This window comes from Cibotium barometz, chromosome 43, assembly GCF_041138505.1.
Source record: "Cibotium barometz isolate CiBa-2024 chromosome 43, ASM4113850v1, whole genome shotgun sequence".
In the NCBI taxonomy this organism is placed as follows: domain Eukaryota; kingdom Viridiplantae; phylum Streptophyta; class Polypodiopsida; order Cyatheales; family Cibotiaceae; genus Cibotium; species Cibotium barometz.
In genome coordinates this window covers 2,209,941-2,228,614 of record NC_141088.1, presented here as the reverse complement: position 1 = coordinate 2,228,614, position 18,674 = coordinate 2,209,941, and the positions used below count along the sequence as shown (strand labels likewise).

Here is an 18,674-nt window from a genome sequence, read left to right as displayed (position 1 = left end):
ACGGGGTGCCCATGTAATAAAATATCCACCCTTTTTAATACAAGTGTGAATGACTTTAAAATCCGAGGTGCCCATTTAATGACTTGTCCACCCATTTATAAGTGAGTGTGAATGTCTAGTAATACACATATCCATGAACCTTTGTTCAAATGCTCAATTCCACAATGTCCACAGAGGCCCATGGGGTGTGTTTCCATTATAACTTAAATTAATATAAATTATTCTAATTAATAAAAAATATGATGAAATGATTAAAGCTCATCAACCTCTAGCGGATCTTCTATGACAAGCTCCTCAGGATCTGGCCCCACATACTTCCGCAAAAGACTCACATGAAAGGCATTGTGAACCTTTCAATGTCTAGGTAAAGCAAGCCTGTAAGCTACTTCATTGATCTTCTCAATCACCTTGAAGGGTCCATAATACCGAGTAGAAAGCTTACGGTGTGATCCCTCTCGCTCTGGCCTCTTCCAAAGCCTAGCTTTCTCAAATTTCAGCAATACCCAATCACCTTCCTTGACTTGCATGTCCCTTCTATGCTTATTGGCAATCCTCTTATGCTTGTCTAGAGACCTTGCAATGGCTGTCCATACTTAAGCAAAGGCGACATCCAAATCACACACATACTCATCAACTGCAAAAATCTCATCCTTTGTGCTAAGAATGGGTGGCAACATCACTCTGCCATAAATAATCTCAAACAAGGCCTTTTCCATGGAGGCATGCACCGTGTTATTGTAGGCAAACTCTACAAGTGGAAGATACTTCTCCCATGCACTCTTTTGATCTACCACATAACACTTAAACAAATCCAAGACAGCTGAATTTGTAGCCTCACTCTGACCATCCGTTTGCGAGTGATAGGCTAATGAGAAATCAAGCTTAGTATCCAAGTTGTCAAATAGAGCCCTTCAAAAGAGGCTCATAGACCTGGGATCTCTATCCCCAACGATGAGCGTTGGGATACCATGATGCTTAAATATCTGAGCAAGAAAAAGCTTCACCATATGATCGGCTTTAATGGTTTTCTTGACTAGCAAGGAGTGAGCTTGCTTGCTAAACCTGTCCACAATGGTCCAAATAGCATCATTCCCTTGCAGAGATCTAGACAAGTCCATAATGAAATCCATAGTAATGCTTTTCCATGGCTGTGAGGGAATAGGCAAAGGCTGAAGCAAACCTAGAGGCTTTTGCCTATCAAATTTCACCTTTTGGCAAGTGATACATGCGCATATATAAGCCTCAATGTCTTTACGCATGTTTGGCAAAAAGAAATCTCTCTCTATCATGCGTGTCGTGGGTAAAATACCTCCATGACCAGCATAAGAGGGAGCGTGACATTCCACCGTAACCTTTGGCCGCATATCCTTCACCAACAATTATCCTTCATGAGATAACCCTCTTTGATCACATAGGCATGTGTGTGACTAGCCATCAAATCAACCCAAATATGCCAAAAATCAGTATCCAAATGGTACAAATCACGCATCGCAATCAAGTCCCCATGTGAGGCCACTGAAACGGTAGCCACATATGGCCACTTGGACAAGGCATCTCCCACTACATTCTTCTTTCCCAGAGTGTGTACAATCTGAAAATGGAACACAGAAAGGAAATTTGAAACCGGCCTTCAGAAATCTGACGGGCGGTGAAACAAACACTCCCACACAAAACATTTCATCACCCATGGGAACCTAGAAAAGTAAAACAAACAAGGGAGCTAGAGTACTCCTGCAAAAAAAATACAAGGACACCAATTGGCCCCAAAATGCAGTGGCACCCCTTGCGGTATTTCTTTACTTGAACAAAATTTGAGTACATAGTACAACTCGTAGAATCCTCTACCAATAGGATCCCTCGAAGCTTTCACCCAGGACTTCCAAATAAAAACTCTCGTTATTACAGCAAAGCATTCCATAGAGAAGGCACACCTGTACGCCACCTCCTTGCTTGAAAAGGTCTTCTCCATCTCTATCATGGATCCCACAACCCTTTCTCAAACAGTGGTAGGGCTGTACCAAACCTCATGTCCTTCCTATAGTCATAGCTTGCATGTAACCTCGAGAAAACTAGAACCTTTTCACATGAATCCAAAGACATGCTTTCCACATGAAACCAAAGACCTGTATCTGATAAACCATAGACCTGTATCCATAAACCATAGGCATGTTTCCTCGATACCAAAGTCCTGTTTCCTCTCGAAAAACCAATGTCCTGTTTCCATGATAGATAAACCCACATATGCACCATCCAATCACAGTGCCAAAAACCTGCTCGCGAAGAGAGAGAGAGAGAGAGAGAGAGAGAGAGAGAGAGAGAGAGACCCCTTGGCTGTTAGCCCCTCCATGCCTCCTTCAGCTCGCCTCCTTCCGAGAAAGTCAAGTGTGCTGTTCAGCCCTTGCGCCTCTCTAACCGCCTGCAATCCTTCTGGCTGTCCGACTGGCTGTAGAGAGTCTCCCGCCCTACACCCGTTGCTGGCTGAAGCCCATACGTGCCAATACATGCAACCACCTAGCATAGAGAGCCTCCACCTGATACCCGCCCGGTTGCCCTGACTGGCTCCAGCCTACCTGGCACCCGTTAGCCGACTGTAGCCCGCCTACCTGTAGCCCATACGCGCAGCAGCCGCCCTGGAGCCCATGTGCGCAGCACCCTGGAGCCCATGTGCGCAGCCGCCCTGGAGCCCATGTGCGCAGCACCCTCGTAGCCGCCTGGTCACCCGCCTGGTAACCATATGCACAACCTGCCTGGCGCCCTCTACTGGTTGCAGCCCATGCGCAGCCTGCCTAGCGCTGCTTGCTGGCTGCAGCCCAGGCGCACAGCAGTGCCCTGCTCAAACACTTGCACAACAACACCTGCCAATTATAGACTATACGTGCAACAACGCCCGGCTGTAGTCCATCTGGCGCCCACAACCATACGCAGCCCTATGCAAGATGATCCACACGGCGACTTGCTCCTTCAGCTCCGCCACCCTTCGCCTTATAAAGAGACGATTCGCTTTCTCCAAAAACGCCAAAAGCGATGAGCAAAAACGCATGCCTTCAAAAAAAAAATCATCAAAGGTTTAAAAACCTTATAAATTTTAAAATTCCCTTTTGTCCCCTTTCACACTTGGGCTAGCCATCATCTATGAGTTTCCTTCTCATATCCAACTGAGGCCTGTTCACACTGTCCGTGTCCGTACCCGTGCCCACCTGCTTGTTGTCCAGAGAAAAAAACACAGAGTCGTAACAAAATTTGCCATTCTCATTTGCTTCTCCGAGAGCTTTGTTTGAGATAAAAAGTACCTCAAACTTTGGTGATCAATTTTGAGTATAAATTCAGCCCCAAGAAGATAATGCTTCCATATCTTCAACGCAAGAATTACAGCCAAGAGCTCTTTTTCATAAATGTCCATATGGATCTTTGCATCATACAATCTACGGCTCTCATAGGCCACTATATGACCCTCTTGATTTAGGACAATCCCTATGCAATTCCCACAAGCATCACATTCCATCGTGAATGGCTTTTGTAAGTCCGGAATGATCAATACAAGCCCACGTATGATAGCATCCTTGAGCTAGTAGAAGGCATCCTGCTCATCTTGGGTCCATTTGAAAGTGGCTTTCTTCTTTGTAAGCTCATGTAATGGCGAGGCAATCTTGGCAAAATGCCTTATGAACCTCCTATAATATGAGCATAATGGCCTCTCTAGGCCTTGATCCACCAACCTTTGCTCAAAGCGTTACATTATTGGCCTTGATCCACTTGATCATTCCAAATTAATCACCAATTAATTGGGATAATGACATCAATTCTTGAGGGTCACAAATGATGGATTCATTCAACGGCCTCAATATTTACACCAACACACGTTCCATGCCATGCGGACTGCAATTGGCCAGCTCAGAGTCTCATCACACCACCTTTGACTAGAGACAAGAAGGACCAAGGGCCTTGTACCAAAGGACAGGATCTGCAAACTCTGCCACCTCGAGGTTGAGCAAAGCAGCATTCAATATGCAAATGCCCCAGTGTACTATGAGATTTGAGGGCGATTTCATTGCCTTTTTCAAGATGGGTTTGGTCCCCTCTCCAAAATCATGAACTTCTCAAATCAGTGATGCCTAGGGCTTTACTTGATGAAGCTACAGAGACACCGAGACCTACTACTTAAAGCACAAGGACACAATCCAAGATACCCCACATGCCTCCATCACAAGTTCTTTACTGTGGTACAAGGAGCAGTTTGGGGGATACGCGTGGTGGCGGGCGGGGGAAAAGGAAGGGGAGGGGGGGGGGTTGGGGGGGGATCTCAAGGACTCCACTCAATTGACCACGCAGCACACCTTGCCGACTCTGGAGCCCCCATGGCTCCAGGGTCACATTAGACTGAACACTCCACCTACAGCGCCCTCAGCCTGACAGAAGGCACCCATCTGCATGCCAATTTCAGATCCCACAAATCCTCCAAGAAAACAAAGATGTCCCACCATGATCTGTGCATGAAGTGTCACCATGTGGTCATTGATATGGGCCCTCATCTCTCCATTGTATACTACCATGTACTCATACCACATCACAGGCTTCAGCCACATGACTATCATGTATTATTTTTTCATTCTCACATCTTCACATCATAGGCAGCTAGTTTCTCCTTCAAGTTTTTCCATAACTCGCATTCTCATGGATTTATTGTACTACTTTTCGATCTCATGAACCCTTTGGGTCTTTTGTAGACATTTCATATATCTTTCTTTCTATCTTGCTTTCTACATCCTTCAGACTCACCAGCCATCACTACCCTCCTGTGCTTTCGACCATAAAGCTTTTCATAATGCCTTTAAGAATGTCTTGCCTAGGCTTGCACCTTCACATATGAGATTTAAAAAAATCTTGTCTTCACTTACCGCCCGGCTCACCATTAAGTGCAATCTCTGCTGCCATACAATGTGTGTCATCAAGTCCCACACGTGAACCACACGATCCTACATCATGGGGGTTGCCAAAGCTGCCATTAATAGTGCACATGTTCCATTCGACTCCTCCCCATTACTTTATAATGTTCAGTGACCTGTCTCACGTAAACAGTCCTACGCTCAGGCTGTTCAAGCTGTCACAGAGAATGCATATCCTCCACTACTTTGCTGACAAAGCCCTCGCCCTTATCCCATAATGTCCATCGAATAAACATGTGAAATGCATCCTATAAGAAAAGTACTCGCAAAGTTATGTGAATTGAAGGTAGATCTCAAAATAAACCTACGCATTGAGCTTGCCTGCCACACCACACTCAAAGAAACTCTAGTAAGCATAGCAAACTCACTGAAGCAAACTTATCTATGATGACAGCGCTAGCATTAGCGCGTATCTTCCTTTGACAAAGAGTGTATTCCCATTTAGGAGCTGAAGTGTCAACATCCTGCAAAGAAGAAGGTTCCCACATAGGTGAAGTGTCAAACACCCGACTGGAAAATGGATCTCCATCATATAGTTTTGAGATTTAGCATTCGTCTGAGGAAGTATACCTGATTCTAGGATGAGAACATGGGGCATAGCAATAGATGGATTTTCATGTAGATCACTTGACCATGCCAACCCAGCGACTTTGACAGTGTTGATGCACCGAAGCCCAACATACAGCCATCCGCAACACAGTTGAAACTAACCTCCTCGGCAATTTTTCGTGTTTTCTACCTCTAGTAAGACATCTCAAGGTCAATACTATCAAAGCTAAAGGCAGCTTGAGGGTCCCTATCACTTTTGTAAGTTTGGACCTCGTCCAATCAGATAAGATGCATTTGGTGCAGTTTGATATGCTCTTTGTGATGCTGTCACATGGCCATCTCTCTCTCTCTCTCTCTCTCTCTCTCTCTCTCTCTCTCTCACACACACTTTTTTTTTTGTAAAGCTTCTGTCATTAATTACAGGTGGGAAACCTCAAAACGAGGAAAACCCACCAAAAAGACCACACTTTTTATTTACAAGTGGGAAACCTCTAAGCGAGGAAAACCCAGAAAAAGAAGAGTAACTATAGGCTTCACTACCTAGAAGCAATCAAAGTAAATCCTATAAGCATCAAGAGTGATGTCCCCAGCATCATAAGCAAAATGAAGCGCATGACCAAGCGAGAACTTGAAGTAATGGAAGGGAACAATGTCATTGGCTTGGAACATGAGGTTGTTCCGAACATGCCATATGGTCCAAAAGACCCAGAATCGGACCCAGCTGAAAAATACAGCAAACTGAGAGTGTGATGCTTGTAATACCCCAAAAAGCCAAAAGCATCTGTGAAAAATGCCCGAAGGGAAACGAAGGCGAAGAGCAGTCGAGACCCGGCGAATGAACGATCTGGAGCATACGCAACCCCATAGTAAATGTGGAACAGTCTCCTCAGTAGCTTTACATCGGACACAACGTGAAGGCGCAATATGACGTGCATGTAACAAGCTACCAACAGGAAGAGCACCAACCAAACAGCGCCACAAGAACAGGCGTTCTTTAAGAGGCAGATGACTTTTCCAAATGCGAAACAATGTACGTTTCCACCACATTGAAGATTTGGAGAGAGACCATAGCTGATTACCATGTCTGACTATCCATGCATCCGATTGCAAGAGGGCATAAACTGTCCCAGCTGAAATACATTTCATAGCAGTGGTTCCAAGATTCCAATCAGATAGACGGGAATCCACATTCAAGGGAGGTAAAGGAGAAATATCAGCAATCATCCGCTGAATTTCTGTCCAAAGATGAGAATAATGGGATCCCAATTGAAAACGATCCGCCGCAACAGAGAAGGAAAGAACCTGACCAGTGTCATCCACCACCTGATGTATCTGACAAATTCCTTTTTGAGATAGAAAATATGCCTGACGAGGTGAACGGTCAACCAAAGTGGAAGAAAATACACGACTCCAATGCAAACTCTCTAGCCGCAGGGAATTGCCCATCAAAGATCGGGAACCATGCCATATCATATGTGAAGTAACTTCCTTCCAATCAATAATGAGAGAAGAAGTGAAAGGACATCCTAGAATGTGTCCTTCAAGTTTTCCACATATAAGATCCCAGTATGTGGGTTGCCAATGACCATAGAACGGCGTGACAATATGCCGACACAAATGGGACACCATGAGAGTCCAGGGTTGCTGCTGATCCAACAAAACTGGCAAAAGCATAGCTTTCCTAGCCAAAACATGACGTCTCAAATCCAAAATATTCAGGCCTCCAAGGCGCTTAGGAGAGCATAACTTGTCCATGGATAACAATCCGAGGCCCTTTCCACGAGATGAAGTGCGCCAGAAATGCGCCAATATACTTGACATAAGGGACTTTAAGCGGGATTGAGACCAATATAACAAAGGTAGATAAAACTGCACATAAGCTACAAGAATGCATTGCACAATTCTAAGACGCACATGAAGCGGCCAAGTGGACAACTTCCAATAATGTAACTTGGAGTGCAAGCGCTCGGCTACCCAATCCAATTTCCCTGTAGCCGATACAGTCCAACCCAGCGGATAACCCAAATGACGAACTATAATGTTCGGAGGAATAAGTTCGCCTGGCCAAAGCAGCTTATGCCAATCATACTCAGTCAGAGCCAGTAGTTTGGATTTACGAAAATTCACTTTGAGGCCTGCTGCCAATCCAAACAAATGAAGAGTATGCATAATTTGTTCCACATCATCTTGGTGATTGCGGGGCATAAAGACAGAATCATCTGCATAAGCTTGTGCAATAAAATGTTTCCCAGAGGGTAATTTCAAGCCCTGCAATCTTCCAGACGAAGTCAAAGATTCCAAGTACATAAGCAGGGGATGAGTAGCAATCGCATAAAGCAAAGCACTGAGAGGACAACCTTGCCTTACCGAACGTCCCAAATGCCAAGGATCTGTGAGAAAACCATCCAACAAACCAGCAGAGGTACTGTCAGCATACAAGAAATAAACCACAGAGGATAGCTTAGGCCCAAATCCCAGCCGAAGCATGGTATCTGCAATGTAATCCCAAAGAACAGTGTCAAATGCCTTTTCAATGTCAACCTGCATGACCAATACATCTTGTCGAGTGTATTTGGCATACTCCATGCCAATGATGACATTTGCTAGATTATCAGTAATTTGCCTTCGTGGAATGAAGCCATACTGAGATGGATGCAAACCATCATGCAAAAACCCTTTAAGTCTATTGACAAGCATTTTAGCCAGCAATTTATAAACCACAGGCATGAGCGTAATCGGCCTCCATTGCGAGAACTCTTCACAAAGTGCTTGCTTTGGAATCAACTTGAGCAAGCCTTCTTTCCAAGATGAAGGCAAAACCTGTTGCTCCCATGCCCTGTTTATCATTAACAATAGTGGCTGATCCAGGTAGTGCCAAAACGACAAGAAAAATTCTACAGTAAGGCCATCCCAACCGGGAGATTTCCTCACACACACACACACACATACATACGCATACCTTGCCGTTGCACCTGGTCTCACGAAAACCTTCTTTTTGAAAGCCTCAAAACACACATTCCCCGCTAGAAGCCAGTTCCAAATGACAAGAATGATAAAGGAGAAATGGATGGAGCTTGGATTTTCACTCGAAGGAGAAGGAATAATCAAAAAGTAATAGCTTTGTAACCTCAAAGAATACTTAGCTCTTCTTCTTTGCCAAAACATCATTAAGCCATGAGATAAATAGAACTCCATTATAGCTTGCTTTAAGCTTGAGAAGCAGGTTCCATAATACAAAGATAGAAGATAGATGCCTCCTCACAAACTCTAAGAAACCATAATGTTCACTTCCCATTATGCTTGGTATTACTATGTATAATCCTACCAATGGCCATAGTGTGTACCCTAATAAGATCGTTTTCACATAAGAATGAGAGAAAGCCTTATGCTCTAACACCAATGTAACTTCTCAAGAGTTTCGCAAAACACTTGACCATTAATGTAATCAGAAACTGAAATTGGCCACAACCTTAAAAACATATGCCACTTAATCCACAAAACTGTGAAAGGGAGATGTGCACAGTTGACACCGCATAGAGGCCGGAATGGGCGAAACTCCCCTCCCTTTGGAGTATTTGATTACCCAAGGAGAAATATAACATGTACAAGCTTTAAGGGCCTTACTCTCCCCATAGGAGATGCCAGATTATCCATATAAATTCCATGACATTGCCTAACACGAGGCAACCATAAAATTCTGCCAATACATAAGCCCAATACACAAGCTGTATTCTGCCAATAATATAAAGCATATACCTCCGTGTGGGTACTAATTCTTCCCCACAAACCATGGTTCTTTATGCAATAGAGCTAGAGTAGCAAGTACAATTCTCCATTCGGTCGGTACAGCAAGTATTGGTACAGTAGGTATAGTGGCTCGTACAATCAATACAGTGGCTCTGTTGTTGGTACAGTCAGTACAATGGTTGGTATAGTAGGTACAAGGGCTAGTACAGTCAGTACAATGGCTGGTACAATTGGTACAATAGATGGTACAACAAGTGTAGTGGCTAGAAATAATAATAAAATGATATAATACCCTTGCCTTCAGTATTTCTTCACGATGGAAGCCTCCAAAATAGTCATCAATAGCCGATATACTTCATGGGCAGCCTTTAAGAGAGAGAAAAAAGAGATCATTTAGGACTAGTGTTGCTAGGCGTTTCTAAAACAGCAGGTATGAAATGGGTTTCATATGTTTTGAAACGTTTCCTGAAAGGTAAGAAACGGGTCCAAAAAGGTTTCAAACAAAATAGAAAAAAAATGTCTATTTTTAACTTAAAATATACCAAAAAAAATGTATTTAGCCCTATGACATAACTTATAAGAGACTACACTGAATTCATTTCAATAAAAACAAAATACATGTAAGATATGATGATATCACAAATCACGATTGATCATTGGGCCACTATCCACTACCAAGAAAAAGCTTCATACGTCACTAATAGTGATCACTAAATAGAAATCAAAAGGATCACCACATGGATGATGAGTCATGACTCAAAATCCATTATCCATGGCATAAATTGCAAATGAAGCTAGATGCTAGCATCAAGAAAGTATCAAAAGAGTACATAAATATATGATGTAATATGTCCAAATAAAATGATGTTGCTAGCTGCTATCTGCATCCTCATCCTCATTTGCATCCTCTGCCTTTGCAACCTCACTCTCACGATCACTATCGGTAGATGAGTCCTCAAATGCCTCATCCTTTAGAGGTGCGGGTGCAGCACTAGTACAAGCCTCTCGGCGAGATCGTGTAGTGTGACGACCTGGAGAGCCATGATCTCCTCATAAAGCATGGAATAGATGTCTCTCTCCTCCTAAGGAATGTCGAGAATCTCCTTGCACTTCGTGATATCAATCTTATCTCGACTCACTTGGCGATTCTCAATGGGATGACCCTTTTGCTCTAGCAATCGGAGATTGCAATGGAAAGAGACAAGCCTCTCCAATTGTGTTGTGGAGAGTCTATTTCTCTTTTTCATGTGAAAAAGAGCCCATGTACTCCAGTTCCTCCCACAAGGCTCTGAACTACAATCTTGGGAGAGAATTCTCAATGAAATCCATCTCTACATTATACAAAAAAGAATGTGAAGTTAGAGTCAAAGAGAGGGTAGCAACTGAATATAGATTTTGAAGGAATAGGAGACAAAAATATAAGATTCAAGAACCCTACCAACTTGGGTGTACTAATACTGTATTTCTCCCACCAAGACACTCGCTCCAATTGTGTCTCCACCATGAGCACTGCAAGTAGCTTGCAATAGCTCGCCAAAACATATGGCTACTGTTTGCGGCGGTAAATGAGAAGCTCATCCTCGAGCTTCCTCATAAGCTATATATTACCTCCCAATCCCACCAACTTGGTAATGTACTCGGTCCATCCTGACTCTAGCTCCTCATCGAGGTATTTCTCCTCATTCGTCTAAAGGGGATGCAAAATCTGAGCAACAGCATGGATTGGCCTATGAAACCAATCCCAATGCCGATTGCAGATCTCTTTAATATCTTGAACTATATATGTGACATACGTAAGAGATCAAGATTTAGGAAGCATCAAGAAAGTTACAAGTCTAGACTCTATACATTTAAAAAATAACTTATAGGAAAAGAAAGAGTCAAAGACTAAATTTAGTTAAGGCCCAAGGGTGAGAACATGTTAGGTTGTGACAAGGTAGTGCAAGCCTTGAGAGGTTCACCAATTCTATCCATGAACTCATAAAGTAGCCCAATGGTACTCCCCTCCCATGTCTGTGAGCCGAAGGACACTACACATGAACTAAAGTGCCTTCACAAACCCCTCTGCATCCTACCACCATATGAGAGAATGCTATAGACTTGGGCTCGTCCTTGTTCTCGCATGATGTCCACTCAAGACACACAACACTGCTGAACAAGCCATGTCGCACTCTCACTAGTCTCTCCACCACAATAAACATATATGCAAATTGAGTTTTGGAGGGCTTTAGAAGCTCAAGATCACTATTGGCCATGTACATGCTCAAAACCTTTGGCCTCTTTGTGACAAAGTTCACCATGATGGATGCAGCTGAAAATACATGGCTCACCCAATCAAGATTCCCCACATCCTCAATCATCAAGTCAAGCTGTGTGTTGCACAAGGTGCCCACACAATCTTGGGAAACTCCTCCTCTAACATGCTGTCCATGGATGCCCAATTGGACCCATTGTCCCCATGATCACCTGCACAATGTTATCAGGCCCAATTTCATTGATTACGTAGACATAATGAACTCCCCTTCCCTTGTAACCACTGTCCCTACCACCGATGCATCTATGGCACACAAATGAACATTGTGCCTTTGTAGGAGGACACAAGAATGTTCTTCGTATGTCTGTCCATCCATTCACAAAGCAAAGTACAACCATACTTTGCCCAAGTGACCTTGAGAGGCTCCCTCTCCATCTCCACAGCTAGTTTCTCCTTTTGTGATGCTCGGTAGTGCACAATGTTTCATAGGAGGGGCCATCTAATGCCGGAGATAGCTCTCATTGCCTTCTTCCATCGAGGAGTCCTGACAATGTGGAAGTACAATCCACATTGAATAAACAATTTCATCAACTCCCTTGTTGCCTCTTTCATGGAAACCTTCTACATCCTTGCTTGCACGTCCGTTCTCTTGAACAATGGAAGACTAGTTCTTTTAGCTCAAGGTGGAAGAGCTTTTAGCTCAAGATGTCGAGCTAGAACCACCTGCAACATCACCACTGGTATCTTCCTCTCCGATAGTGCAAGTCTGCTTGGAGACACTTTGACGTGCTTCAGGCTCTCCTAGATCGGGGATACCCTCGAGGGGGATACCTAGTTGCTTGGCCTTCCAAGCCTTTAGGCTATCATAGATTTCTTGTGCCACATGCTTACATGGCCCAATGCCAAAACCCTTTGCTTGTGACAAATGTGCCTTTAGCCTAGTAGCACTGCCATGGTGCTTATTTGCACAAAAGTTGCATTTCCACTTTTCGGAGCCTAAGCCACCATTGAAGGTGACATTGTTCCAAAGAGAATCACATGTTCGAGGCATCTTACAAGGGGGGGGGATAAATGTAGATCTTTGGCCTTACAAGTGTGACACATAACATAAATTAATCTCATTTTATGAATTTAATTGTCATCTTGGCCCTTGTAAAAACGCTCCAAATTCACCCTGTATTACCCAAGGCAGGAAGCCTTAGGCCTCAATAGAGCAAGGGGAGGAACATATGTAATAAATGTTGATGGAAGAGAAAAAAAATGTGCTTCTCTAAAGACCTCCACAAGGCCCAAGGACACCCAAGGAACACAAGGGCTGACACTCGGGGGGTTCACTATAAGTAAACCCTATATATCACGTGCATTCAAGGCCTATTTTAAAAATCCCTTATCTGTGAATTTTTCATGAATTAACATACTCTTTTTCTATTCAACCTGTGAATATCCCCTTTAAATGGTACCCTTCTGTATGTAAAAAATGTGTGAAAAAGAGATTTAGAAAATCCCTTCTGTTAAACCCACATGCTATGCTTACATATTTATGAGTGACACCCCCCCCCCCGAGGGCTAAGATGGGCGCACTATTACTGGGCGATTTGGTACACAAATCGTCGAGCAACGTGAAGGCAGCCACCCCACTGGAAAACATGCACGAAAAAAAAGGTATGAAATGATGACGACGCGTTGTAGGGTATTATTATTATTATCGGGCTGGTAAAAAATGTGTTTCGTCGTACAGCACAAAACATTTCGAAATGTTTCGCACATTTTGAATTGGTATGAAACACGTTTCTATGCAACATTGATTAGGGCAATCTCTAACGATGGTAGGGGCAAGTGTGTAGCAAGAGAGCCTCCTTTAAACAAAGAGAGAGGGCTCCAATTTATAGATTTGGGTCTTCCATAAGCTAAAATGCCAAGATGAGGCTATAATGACAAGTGGAGAGCCACACAATAGCTAAAGTGACAACTATGAGGCCACTTGTCTCACTTTGATCCACTTTCTTTCCTAATCTAAGAGATGGGTCCTCTCATGATCTTTACCTTTAAAAATATCCCAATTGGTAGACCTTATGCCAAATGTGCTTCGCATATTTTGAATTGGTATGAAACACGTTTCTATGCAACATTGATTAGGGCAACCTCTAACGATGGTAGGGGCAAGTGTGCAGCAAGAGAGCCTCCTTTAGACAAAGAGAGAGGGCTCCAATTTATAGATTTGGGTCTTCCATGAGCTAAAATGCCAAGATGAGGCTATAATGACAAGTGGAGAGCCACACAATAGCTAAAGTGACAACTATGAGGCCACTTGTCTCACTTTGATCCACTTTCTTGGCACATGTCCTAATCTAAGAGATGGGTCCTCTAGTGATCTTTACCTTTAAAAATATCCCAATTGGTAGACCTTATGCCAAATGTGCTTTGCCATGTCCCCCCCCATTTGCTCAATTCCAGACATAATGATGTGAATGGAATTTCCATCAAAGTCGGGCCAAAAATAGTAACCCTCCTAAATTTTAGGAGTGTGATCCTAATCTCCCATTCCCAAAGCTTGTACTTTCCAAATATTTAGACGTCCTAGAGTCCACTAGACCCCTTTCATATTGGGAAATGTCTACTACTCCTAAGGAAAAAGTTGAGGAGGACATCATTGGAGGTTATCTCCAACCGGATGAACAAACACGGTACAGGACGGAGAACCATTATTTCTTATATCACACTATAGGACACGGGAAGAAAGATTACACTAAGTTGTAGGTTGAAAAGTCTGCTAAGGCCTTCACTTCCACAGTAGCAACCGTAGCAACCCCATCCGCACCTCCGCCATCAGCCTCTAATGCCGTTCAGCATTTGCCCACTTGAATTCAGTGCCACCAATGGTATTTAATGATAAGCAAGAGCGTGAGGCTGAGGGATAGACAAAGGCTCTCATCCATGCCTATGGCACTATAAGGGGACATCAGTTCATTGTCCTCTTTGACATGGGCAGTTCTAAGGATGCCATCTCTCCTAATTTGGCAAACAAGATGAGTTGTACCTACGTTCCTTATCATCTAGATGTGGACGAGTTTACCCCTAGTCTACGTACACACATTTCATAAAGCTTAACACTTTGAGTTTCAAGTTCAACGTGCAACATTCCAATAGGATTTCATTGTCTCCCCCTGTTCTAGGGTGTGATATGATCCTCGGGATTCAATGGTTTAGACAGTATGCAACATTCCAATAGGATTTCATTGTCTCCCCCTGTTCTAGGGTGTGACATGATCCTCGGGATTCAATGGTTTAGACAGTATGCACCCATTCCTAATTGGAGGCAGTATCGTTGAAGGTTTTTCTCAGCCCATCATGATTCACGAGGATCGAAGCATTCCTGGAATTCCACTCATTTCCCACATTCATGCCCATGATTCTTGTGTGCTCAAAGAAAAGCGTCAAGTCCTCCATGATGCCCATGATTCTCTTGCCAGAGGTCATAGGGGTATCAATAGTACCTTGGAGAAGTTAGATAGGTCATTCTATTGGCCTAAGATGCGAGGGGATGTCTACCAACACGTCCAATCATGTCAAATATGTCAAAAGGTAAAACTTCCTCATACAAAACAGGCAAGGTTACTTTAGCCTTTGCCTATCCCTGAGGGACCCTTTCACGACATCAGTATGGACTTCGTAGGCCCTCTTCCCGGCTCAGTTGGATCTAGAAAGACACGGTCTATGACAATTGTGGATAGATTTAGTAAGTTTTGCATGCTCATTCCATGCAAATAGACATCCAGAGTCGAGGACATAGCTAGCTTCTTCATTTAGTATTGGTATTTAGTAAGTTTTGCATGCTCATTCCATGCAAATAGACAGCCAGAGTCGAGGACATAGCTAGCTTCTTCATTTAGTATTGGTATTTAGTAAGTTTTGCATGCTCATTCCATGCAAATAGACAGCCAGAGTCGAGGACATAGCTAGCTTCTTCATTTAGTATTGGTATCCCATTGGTGGTTTGCCACAGACTATCACATCAGATAGAGATCCAAAATTTACATCCCATTTTTTGAGAGCATTGTTTGACAACTTTGGGACTAAGTTGTAGCTGTCTAGTGCATTCCATCCACAAAATAGATGGCCAAACAAAAATATACAATCAATTGGCCTTCGATGTTCTCAAATCATACTTCCACGACCAGCAATCGAAATGGGAACAATACCTTCCACTGGTTCAGGCAATCCTAAATGATACTCACTCATCAAGTATTGGTTGCACGCCGTATGAGGCAACATTTGGTCGTCAGTTCTCATCTCTTTTGATGAGATAGGTGTCACCATCTCTTGAGGCCAATAATACCACCGAGACATCATGGAGTTAGTTAAGGACCACCTTGCCAAAGTTTAGGAAGGATATACCTGGTAAGCCAACAAATCCAGGTGAGATGTCAACTTTAAGGAAGGAGATTGGGTATATCTCCGCATCATGGAACAATGGCTAAAGCAAGTGGGCAAGCGTTGTCCCCAAACTTTCATTCCGAAGTTTTGGCCCATTTCTAGTCATTCAAAAGTTAAGTGATATCTCTTTAAAGTTAAAATTGCCGAAAAGTTAGACTATGCACAATCATTTAGAAGTTAAGTGATATCTCTTTAAAGTTAAAATTGCTGGAAAGTTGGACTATGCACAATGTCTTTCATGTTTCTTGGTTGAATCCATATGTAGGTCGAGCATTACACGCATATCAGAATAGCAACAACTAGATATGATCAATGAAGCTGAAGTCATACAGCCAAAACAAATTCTCCTCCACACAGATGGAAGCATGGATCCGGTCGAAGAATACGACAGGTTTACACAAAGTTTAAAGACAAAGGAACCCATGAAGTAGTATGGCTAGATGAAGAGTTCTTTCAGGAGTATCCTCGGTTGTTGGCAGACTACTTGGAATCCCTGAACCTACCACCAAGTTAAGCAGGTGGAAATGTCATGTGCACCCTGCACTGGGGTACACAATGACACACTGGCATGATCATCAATGCAACATGTTGTATAGAAGTAGTAGCTTTTGTAGGAATATTTATCATACGCCATGACCCCATTGTGAGACCTCACTCCAGGGACAGTCAGGCACGAGCTACGTAGGTTAGTCTCCGAGCCTTAGAGGTTAGTCAAGAGTTAGTCCTCTTAACCCATTTGGAGAATTCGTATAGTGCATGTAGAGTCAGCCCTAGAAGTAGGTATGCATTAGTAGCATTAAGCCTAAAGCATGGCTTTGCCTATGGGCCAGCCCAAGGGCTAGCCCTTGGCTTTATTGGTCTGTCCAAGGGCTAATCATAGAGCCTTGGATAGCAGCATCCGACTAACAGGAGTGCTCTGATGAGCTGCAGTCAAGCAAGACAGAAAAAGCAATAATCATCCCATGCACATCATTTATATAGCATTTAATGCTATTTTTGTCCATTTTGCTACTGGCCGATATCTTCTGTTGGTGGCCGACCAACAGTTTAGGGACATATAGCAAGCGCATCATTCTCATTCCATCATTCAGTATTTTTAGCAAAGTACAATAGCAGTTTAGCATCCAATCAGTTGTATGTAGTGCATGGAGTGGATGCTTGGTTTTTGATGACACTTATTTTGTGTTTATCTTTCTTTGTGGTATACTTTTTCAGGTTGGTAGAATTTAGATGTTTCGATCACACTATAGAGCGTAATCGAGGATGATTGCATTCTTCAAGAGGGGGGTATGTCACCATAGTGCATGTTTTGCTTTGGTGGAAACTCTAACCCTAACCCTAATTTTCAAGATTGTCAAAATGAAGATATGTTCGCATCATCGCGAAGAGCTCGTTTGAGAGGAGCGACTTTGTCTCTTATAGCATCTTCAAATTTAAAGTGGTTTGAGAGATTTTTAAGAGGATAACTTTTTGTATAAAAAGTCAATAAAGCTACTTTTCGGTTGGTTTTTAAAAGCAAGTTACTTTTTAAAAGCAAAATTTGCTTTAAAGCAAGCCTAAGCTGGCTTTATATAAGTGAGGCATGGGAGAGGGCTCTAGTCATAACCATAGCGTGGTTTTTAAAAGCAAGTTACTTTTTAAAAGTGCTTTTTAAAAGCAAAATTTGCTTAAAAGCAAGCCTAAGCTGGCTTTATATAAGTGAGGCATGGGAGAGGGCTCTAGTCATAACCATAGCGTGGGTCTGAGAGGAGGCGGCCAAAGAAGCCCTCAGGCCTTGGTATGCAGGAGTGCTCCGAGCTGAGAATACTTGGAGCGAGATTGGTGAAGTTGTAACCAACGTAGTGAAGAGTAAAGAAATACCTGTTGGGGCGCCAAAGCGGTTTGGGACCACCACTTCTCTTGTGTAGGAGCAATCTAGCTCCCCTGTCTACATTCTCTCCCTATTTTCTCTTTCTGAAGTTTAAGTGATTTAAATTGTTTTTAAGTGCTTGTGTGTGGGAAAGTTTTTGTCTACCACCCGTCAATTTTATTGAGGGCCGGTTTCACTACCTCAGAGCAAGACACACCATGTGTCACCTCCTGTGCTGTGGTCAGAGAGTCTCTCCGTTTGGACTGAGAAAGCAAGGTTAGCACTTTGTCACCCCCATAACTCCTAAGAGGGATGAGAGAACACCTGGGGACTTTAATAAGCGAAGGCGATACAAACAGATAAAGGAAAGAACACACGTGGATTATTTAACTCGGATTTCGAGCGACTACCTGGGCACACAACCCATGACCTCACACGTAAACACAAGAAGGGATATTTTTGAAGTTTTAACGACTTCCTGTGTATATATATCGATGCAGAACAGTCTCTTCCGGTGGCATTTCCATGCTACTGCTCCTTGGGCCCCAAGCTTGATGAAGACAAAGAAGGCAACAAGTAAAGTGCCAGCAATGTCCGGGATTACCTCTGAATAATCCATCAGCACGTCATGTGTAGGTACATGAGCAATCAGGTAGAAGCAATCAGCAATCAGGTAGAAGCAATCGGTCCTTACACATGCGGGAGTGTACTAAGCTCTGCTGCAGAGGCAAAGGGGTGGCCGCTAACATAGACCACGGTTGAGGCTGAGAAGCTGTAGGCAGAGCCTTGACAGTCGGACAAATGGGAAGAACTGTTGTTGGGCAGCATATGAGGTAGCCAGCAAGCGTTGAACAAGCTCCCCCAAGAAACACTAGCAAACAGCATTGGCTGCCGACGG

At 43.3% G+C, this 18,674-nt stretch overlaps 1 protein-coding gene across 3 annotated transcripts in view; it reads right to left on the bottom strand.

Moving 5' to 3' along the window:
- LOC147613415 (FAD synthetase 2, chloroplastic-like) overlaps positions 1-18,409 on the bottom strand; it is a 92,979-nt gene extending 74,570 nt beyond the window's left edge. Inside the window, exons 1-3 of one of the 3 annotated variants that reach the window (XM_086781345.1) lie at positions 8,452-8,715; positions 5,514-5,684; positions 5,312-5,407 (exon numbers count right to left, since the gene is read on the bottom strand). The gene's annotated coding sequence lies outside the window, so the exon portion shown is untranslated. Of the gene's footprint in view, positions 1-5,311; positions 5,408-5,513; positions 5,685-8,451; positions 8,716-18,380 lie in introns of those variants that run through there. The other 2 variants (XM_086781347.1, XM_086781346.1) reach the window with 2 other exon arrangements.
- Between the last annotated feature and the right edge of the window lie 265 nt (positions 18,410-18,674).